General features: G+C 33.3%; 1 pseudogene; it reads right to left on the reverse strand.

The window, feature by feature from the left end:
• Positions 1 to 2,431: 2,431 nt before the first annotated feature.
• LOC105111278 (protein SUPPRESSOR OF npr1-1, CONSTITUTIVE 1-like) lies at positions 2,432 to 7,021 on the reverse strand (annotated as a pseudogene).
• Positions 7,022 to 7,504: the final 483 nt, after the last annotated feature.

Consider the following 7,504-nt stretch of genomic DNA (forward strand, 5'->3'; position numbering starts at 1 on the left):
CCCCGATGAACACGTTCCGTCGGTATAATCATCGGTGATTCTACTAGTGGAAGTGTCACGTCCCTGTACGACTATCCCAGCTTGAATCCCTCGATAATTCCGTTTGTATAATCATTTGAAAAAATCAAAGTCATCACGTCGTTGCAACTTTCAAAAAAAAAATGTCTCGGCCGTAGGTAATACGGTGAGTATGTATCAACGAACGTATTCCATCTGTATATACCAACCATCTTCCCTACAAGCTATATTGGTCGGTGAATGTCTATTATTTTAAAATAATATATTCTTTTTAATATTAAAAAATTAAAATAAAATAAAAATATTAAAAAACTAATTTAAAATTTTATCCAATCTTCGTTCAAAACCCAATACCAAACATGACATTCTCCATGAATATCTATTATTTGAATTTGAAAAAACAAAACAACGAGGACTTTCAATCCTCAGAGCTTTGCTATCTCTGAATCATGTGTATTAGTGATAAAGCAAAATCTCTCTTTAAAAGAGACTTCATAACCATTTCTTAGCATTTGTACAACACTAAAAATTTTTTGATCTAGTTCTCGAATGTAAAGAACATTTGTGATGGTTTTAATACCTCTATTTGTGTTGACCGCAACAATGCCTTTTCCCTTAGCCTGCACAATATCTCCATTTCCCAACTTGATCTTTGGTTGAACTAATATATCAATAGAACAAAAAATTAACAAAAACGGAGACATATGACTAGTGCAATCACTGTTTAGAGGTATATTCAGTTCAGAGGTATTGCTAGCTTGTGATGCCATAAACAGATGCTCCTCATCATTTTTGCCTTCTTCAAAAACATTTGCTTGTTGTTGTATTTATTGTTGTGATTGTTTCTTCTTGATTCTACAATATTTCTCATTATGGCCAAGATTATTACAAAACATACACTGGAGAGAAAGTTTACCTTTGAACTAGCAATCTTTCTCAAAATGGTTAGTTCTTTTGCAATAAGAGCAAGGTGAGAAAATCTGTCTTTTTGAAGATATACATGTCTTTCCCTTATTGTTTGCTTGAAAAGCTCCTTCAATAGCCTCATCATCTCTCATTTGAACCCTCGCTCCTGTACATGAAGTTTGCTAATTAACTCTACAATAGTGAGATTTTGCAAATCACAAGATTCTTCTATTGTAGAGATCTTGGCTTCAAACTTTTGTGGTACAGACATCATAAGTTTTTCTATTACCTTATGATCTTCAAATGTATTTCCAAAAAGTCTCATTTGATTTACAATATCCATTAATCTACCAGAATAATATTTAATAAATTCATTGTCTTTCATCTTCATCAACTCAAATGCCTTTTTAAATGCAAGAAACTTCACTATTTTGACTTTGCTGCTCCCTTCAAATTCAATTTGGAGCTTATCCCATGCCTGTTTTGGTGTTTCTAGATTCATTATCTTCATGAAAATATGATCTGCAAGTCTAGAATGTAGGCAGGTAATGTCTTTGTCCTTCTTGAGTTTTTCTTCTTCATGTGCTTTCATTTGAGCAATTATAGGATTTGCATTCAATTGTGGTAGATGAGAATCAATCACCACAACATTCCATAAGCCTTGAGATGATCTTAGATAAAATCTCATTTTAACAGCTTAAATATGATAGAATTCACCACTAAACATTAGAATTGCATATGCAATATTGCTTAAAGAAGACATTGATAAAAAAAAAAACAGAAGGAAAATAACTCACTAGTATTTATGCTCGCCCTCTTAGTGTTTAGCACTCAGAATACTTACCTTACCCTTTCTGTTTTTATCACTTAAAAGAAAGAAAATGCTTGCCTCATAGCCCATAGGATTTAGAAGCTCTGATACCACTATCAGAGATCTTAAGTTCCACTAAAAGAAATCTTCAGTTTCGGAAACACTGTTTTGAGTATAGAAAAACAGATACTAAAGAGCATAGTTGACTAGAAAGATCAATACTTTTAATTAATTTAGAATGCCTATTTAAAGGCTTACAAAGAACTTGAAATGAATAAAAAAACTCTCAAAAACCTTGAGAACAGATAAAGATAAATAAGAGAATAACCCAATTGTCATCTTCAATTTTTTTTGGACTCGGCAGCAATTCGCCCCACTATATCCTTGTCAAAATAATTATTAAATTATTTCTACCGTGAAACCCAAGTGTCACATTAAACATACCTTCTCGGTGCTCTACGGGCTTGCAACCTTGCTCTTTGGGCTTGCATCCTTGCTATAACGGCTGGCAACTTGCGACCTTGCTCTATATGCAACCTTGTTTCTAATCCATGTTTATCTTTGGCATCCAGTAGACGAACCCCACACTCGCGTACTTGACAAACACCTGATGCTAAGAGAATGCCGTTCATATCTTCCGGTTGGAATTCAACTGAAACCTCACTGTATTTACTCAGCATATCATTTTCTTTGCAAACTATGACTGAAAGAATGAAATGCAATGACAGCGTAAAAAGAGAAATCCAAGAACTTGCTATTAGCCCAATGTGAAGACAGCTGGTATGTTACTGTAGATCCCCAACTTTGATGGCTAAACCACTCCGGAGAGACACCTCTAGGGAGGCAGAAACTACATGCCCCTTCTGGAACATTGGGCAGCTGCTAACACAATTCATATAGCATCTTTTTAAAATGAAAGGTGGCAAATAGAGAAAAAAAAAGATGTATATCAGAGGTTTGAGAAACAGACCTGATGGAGCCTTTTGGTATAAAGTTGAAATTTCAATAATGAGTACTCCAAGATTCCATTGGTCTCATGCAACCTCAAGCAATTAATGAAAATGAATTCAAAAATGTTCCCCTTAACTACATTTGATGAGCTTAATTCTAGATAATTCAAACTCTCGCAATTGTCTGCATCCAACTTTGATAGCCGTGGTGGAAGCTCCGGTAATGATTCAAGTCTCTTGCAATTCCTTAATCCTAGATATTGCAACTCCAAGATTTTATTGATTCTTATAGGTATAGTCTTAAAATTGTTTCCACTTAGAACTAACACTTCCAGTGACGATAGACAACCAAGACTGTCTGGCACTACCGATATATGGCAACCATCTAGATTTAGCTTACGCAGATAATATAAATCCACCCATCTCATTTGCAAGTCAACAAAACATGCGATGTCTTTTAGATATTTGCAGTTTCCCACTTCCAAGCAGGCAAGTCCCATCAGATTTCCAATCGGTGAAGGCAACTTTGTTATGCATGTCTCTTCTAGATAGAGATATCTCAAACATACCATCGGCTCCAAAACTTCTGGAAAATCCCTAAATTGGAGGCAACCTGAGAGATAAAGCCTTCGCAGGTTTTTCAACTTGCAGATGCTGCTTGGAAGAATCTCAAATTGTTTGCAGTTTCGCAGGTGCAATTCAGCAAGATAAAACAAAAATTCTATTGAAGAGGGAATCTCTCGTATTGCTGTCCCATTTAAATACAGCTACTCTATATTATTAGAAACCTTTGGAAACTCCGTGATACTTAAGCAACCGGAAAGATCAAGTTTTTTAAGGCATCCCAACTTAGAAACCGCACTCGGCAGATTCTTTAGCCTGTTGCAGCCACCTAGATCTAAATAAATGAGTTCCCTTAGACCATAAATTGAAGATGGCAGTTCTTCTATTGCAGTTCCATTCAAGTACAAGTATCTTATATTCCTCGAAAAATCAGGAAGCCTGCTGATAGATGGGCAGCCAGAGAAGTCAGCAATTAGAAGACATTTCAACAAATATATGTTTTCTGGAAGATTAACCAGGTGTTTGCAGTTCTTCAAATTCAACGCAACAAGTCCACTTTGTTCCCCAATTGATTGGGGAAGCTCTTCAACAGCAGTCTCATTTAAATTTAAATATGTCAATTTCCTTGCAGTCTCTCGGCACTCATTGAGATTTGAGCAACCAGAAAGATTCAGATTCTCTAGGAAACTTGAATTAATTCTATGGGAAGATTGATTAGTCTTTTGCAGCCTCTCAGATCTAAATCATTAAGGTTGTCAAGATGGATTTTTTTTTTTATAGTAAAGTAATTTTTTTAGAAATCATTCCAGTAGACAGATGTGTATTGAAGGATTTGCTTTTTGTCATCTTGAATTTGTTTGAGAATTCCACCATAACATAGGTCAAAAATATCAGTCTCGGCTATCTTAAGAGCTAATAGGTTGGCAAGATGGAGAAGAGGAATGGTCTGAACCTGCCTTTTAATCTGTTTGACTAGGTTGGTAGAGGTTGGATCAAGAAATGGGGTTTGTTTTTAACGTGTCATTTAAAGGTTTGGCTAAATGGCTAATATCGAGGTAATAGTTTAGAACATAATTAAAACTGTTTAAAAATCTTTGTAATTGTGTTTTATCGGTGATCTTATTAGAAAATTTATTTGCAAAGATCTCTCTATTAGAGTTACATTGCATTGGCAAATATAATGGTCTAGGAAACAAACACGAGTTTGGAAGAGAAAAATTTTTGTTTTAGAAACAACTAAACCATTTTGTTTTGCAGCATGGAAGAAAGTAAATAGATGTTTGAAATGTTGATCTATGGAATGTGAAAAAATAAGTACATCATCAATTTAAACAATGCAAAATTTTGAGTATGCATTAAAAATGTCGTTCATAATGCAGTGAAATTCAGATGGAGCATTTTTTAGTCTAAATGACATTACATTCCATTCGTATTGGCCAAAAAAAGTATAAAAGCAATCTTGTAACTATTTTTAGGATCAATCTGGAGTTGCCAAAATCCAGATTTCATATCGAACTTAGAAAATATGAATGCAGAATGTAATTTTTATAATAATTTTTTTTGTTAGGGACTGGATATCTGATCTATTTGAGAGCAAAATTTAGAAGTTTGTAATTAATCACAAGTCTTGGTGTGCCTTTTTCGATTTCAGAGTTTTTATTCACATAAAAGGCTGCACACGACCAGGGTGATCGAGACTTTTGGATAAGACCTTTAAACTCGAGATCGTGGATTTCAAGTCTGCAATGTTGTTCTAAATCAGCATTCATTTATATAGGTCTTGTCTTTATAGGGATTAATTTTTCTGAAAAAGTATCTTCGTAGGGAAGATCAACGTTGTGTTGTTTTCTTTTCCAAAAAGCATTAGGTAAGTTAGAACAGATTTATTGTTCAATCTTATTTTGTAAATCAACGACTTTCTTTTATAAATCAGGGTGTTGTAGTTGTTTGATTATATAACAAAAAGAAACATGGTTTTGTAAATCATGTAAATGAAATTGTTTTTCATGAATTAATGCATTGATATGATAAGTATGTATAGAGCATGCTTTAATTAAATTTAAATTTCTAGTCTTAGACTTATCTAAGAATGGAAAATAAGTTTGGTGTTGTTGATTTTGGAAGTAATACAATTATGATGTGTTTGATATAGAGTGATTATGTCAATGAATAGAGTGCCAAGAATGATGGTATGATTAATATCTTTTGTAACAACAAAAAATATTTTAAGAGAAATGTCATTGTTGAAAACAGAGGCTTGAGTTTTTCCGACAATATATAATTTTGAATTATTAGCAGCAGAGAGTTTTTCAGAAGTATTTTATAAAAATCATTTTAGAACCACTCGTTTGATGCAGTTCAAATCTGCACCTGTGTCAAATAATACAATGGTGTCAAGTTTGAAATCGTCTAAGAAAATAAAAGTAATTCTAACTAAATATTTTTTGAAAGATATTTGTGTTAATACATTTAGGAAATCATTTGGAATATGCTCAATATTTGTAAGTGTATGTGGTAATGCATGAGATTCAATGGTTTGGTATTATATATCAGACTTAGTATCAGACTAGTTTTCTATTTTTGATAGAAGATATTGTAGTACAGCAAAGTCTTTTTCTTGAGCTTGTTTCAGAGATTGTAATTCAGATTTGAGGGTTTTTATCTCGGAATGTAACTCTGGAACAGTAAATATGGTTTTGAATTTTTTTTATTAAGGATCTTTGTAAAGTCATAGGTATTGGTGCTCGTAAAGGGTAATATAGAGCGATTTAGAGTTCATGAAGTTTGGTATTAACTATATAGAAATGGGATATATGTCTTTTCTGGTTATATTTGTAATAGGTAATATATTTGACTGGAAAGGTCTTTGAAGCTTGATAAATTTGTAGGGCTTTTTGTGGTAAGGTTGTTTTGGTTTGGAATAAAACTATTATCGTTTTTTATGGGCTAATCATTTAAAAGGAGGTTTGTGGCTCAGATATTTTTTGGGTTGTGAACAGTTTCCACTGCAGGAGGGTTTTTTGGTGGAAAGGTCGAACTGGTTACAGAAATTACCAAGTTTTTGTCTGGTACGTTTTATTTCCCACTTTAGATGCTTCTGGAGTTTAAAATCCTAACAGATCTTAAAACCTTTTTTTTTTTTTGTAAAGCTACCAAGTTCACCATATGTAAGCTGGTCATAAGGTATGGTTTCTGTTATAATGGTATCTTTGATTTTGTTTCTAACCTTTTCTCCTAAGAGAAAAGGTAGGCTGGCAAGGAATTTCTCTTTCTAAAAGGATTGGTTTGAATCTTTTCTAAGCATGACACGGGCAAGGAAGGTGTTTTTGTACCATTGAAAGTCACTTAGCTTCTTACACCTTAGATTAGAAAAGAGTTCAGCACTTTTGTCTTTCAAATAGGAAAGGTCTCCAACAAAATGTAAGGAGATTGTAAGACTAAAGGTTGAGACAACGTCTTGGATAGCGTTTTCAGATGGGTCAAGAATGGGTGTTTAGTCTTCATATGTTTGGAAGGAGTTTATGATATGTAAATGATCAGTGTCAGTAAAGGGTCTTCATATGTTTCCAGATTGTAAGAAAAATTACTCTTCAATGATTATTTCTTCACTTTATACAATCTTTCTACTTCCAGAAGATTTAGAAGTAGATGAAGCTGAAGTAGAAGTAATCCTATAGAAAACAAAATCCATGGAAAAAAAAAGATAAACTAGAAAAAAGGCTACAGGTTATATGGATTTATTATCCTAAGATTCAAACAGGACTTACACCATTTAGTTACATATACCTATTATCTAATGGTCTCTATTCTTTTTAAGAAAATTGTCTTCCATGTTAATAATCCTACCCTGACCCTAGTAGGCTCTGATACCAGGATGGGTGTTTGGTTTTCATATGTTTCGAAGGAGTTTAGGATACAAAAACTTTTCTTACCCGTGTCATGCTTAGGGAAGATTCAAACCAACCCTTTGACTTTACAAAAAACACTGATGATTGGAAAATCCTAAAAATTTCTCAAACTCAAATTTATCAAAAATCTAAATATGATATTTTCAAAATAGATTTTACTATCAAAACTAAGTAACGAGATATTTAGCTTACAAAACCCTTTGAAACCATACAACTCCTATCTCAGAAGTTCTTACAAAAACATCTAGCCAAAAACTATAAATATATTCATGTTGACCTTGTCCAAGTCAGGATAAAACCCCTTACAAAAAAAGGTCTAAACACCTCTATTATATATATATATATAT

Source organism: Populus euphratica, unplaced genomic scaffold (genome assembly GCF_000495115.2).
Source record: "Populus euphratica unplaced genomic scaffold, PopEup_1.0 scaffold289.1, whole genome shotgun sequence".
NCBI lineage: Eukaryota > Viridiplantae > Streptophyta > Magnoliopsida > Malpighiales > Salicaceae > Populus > Populus euphratica.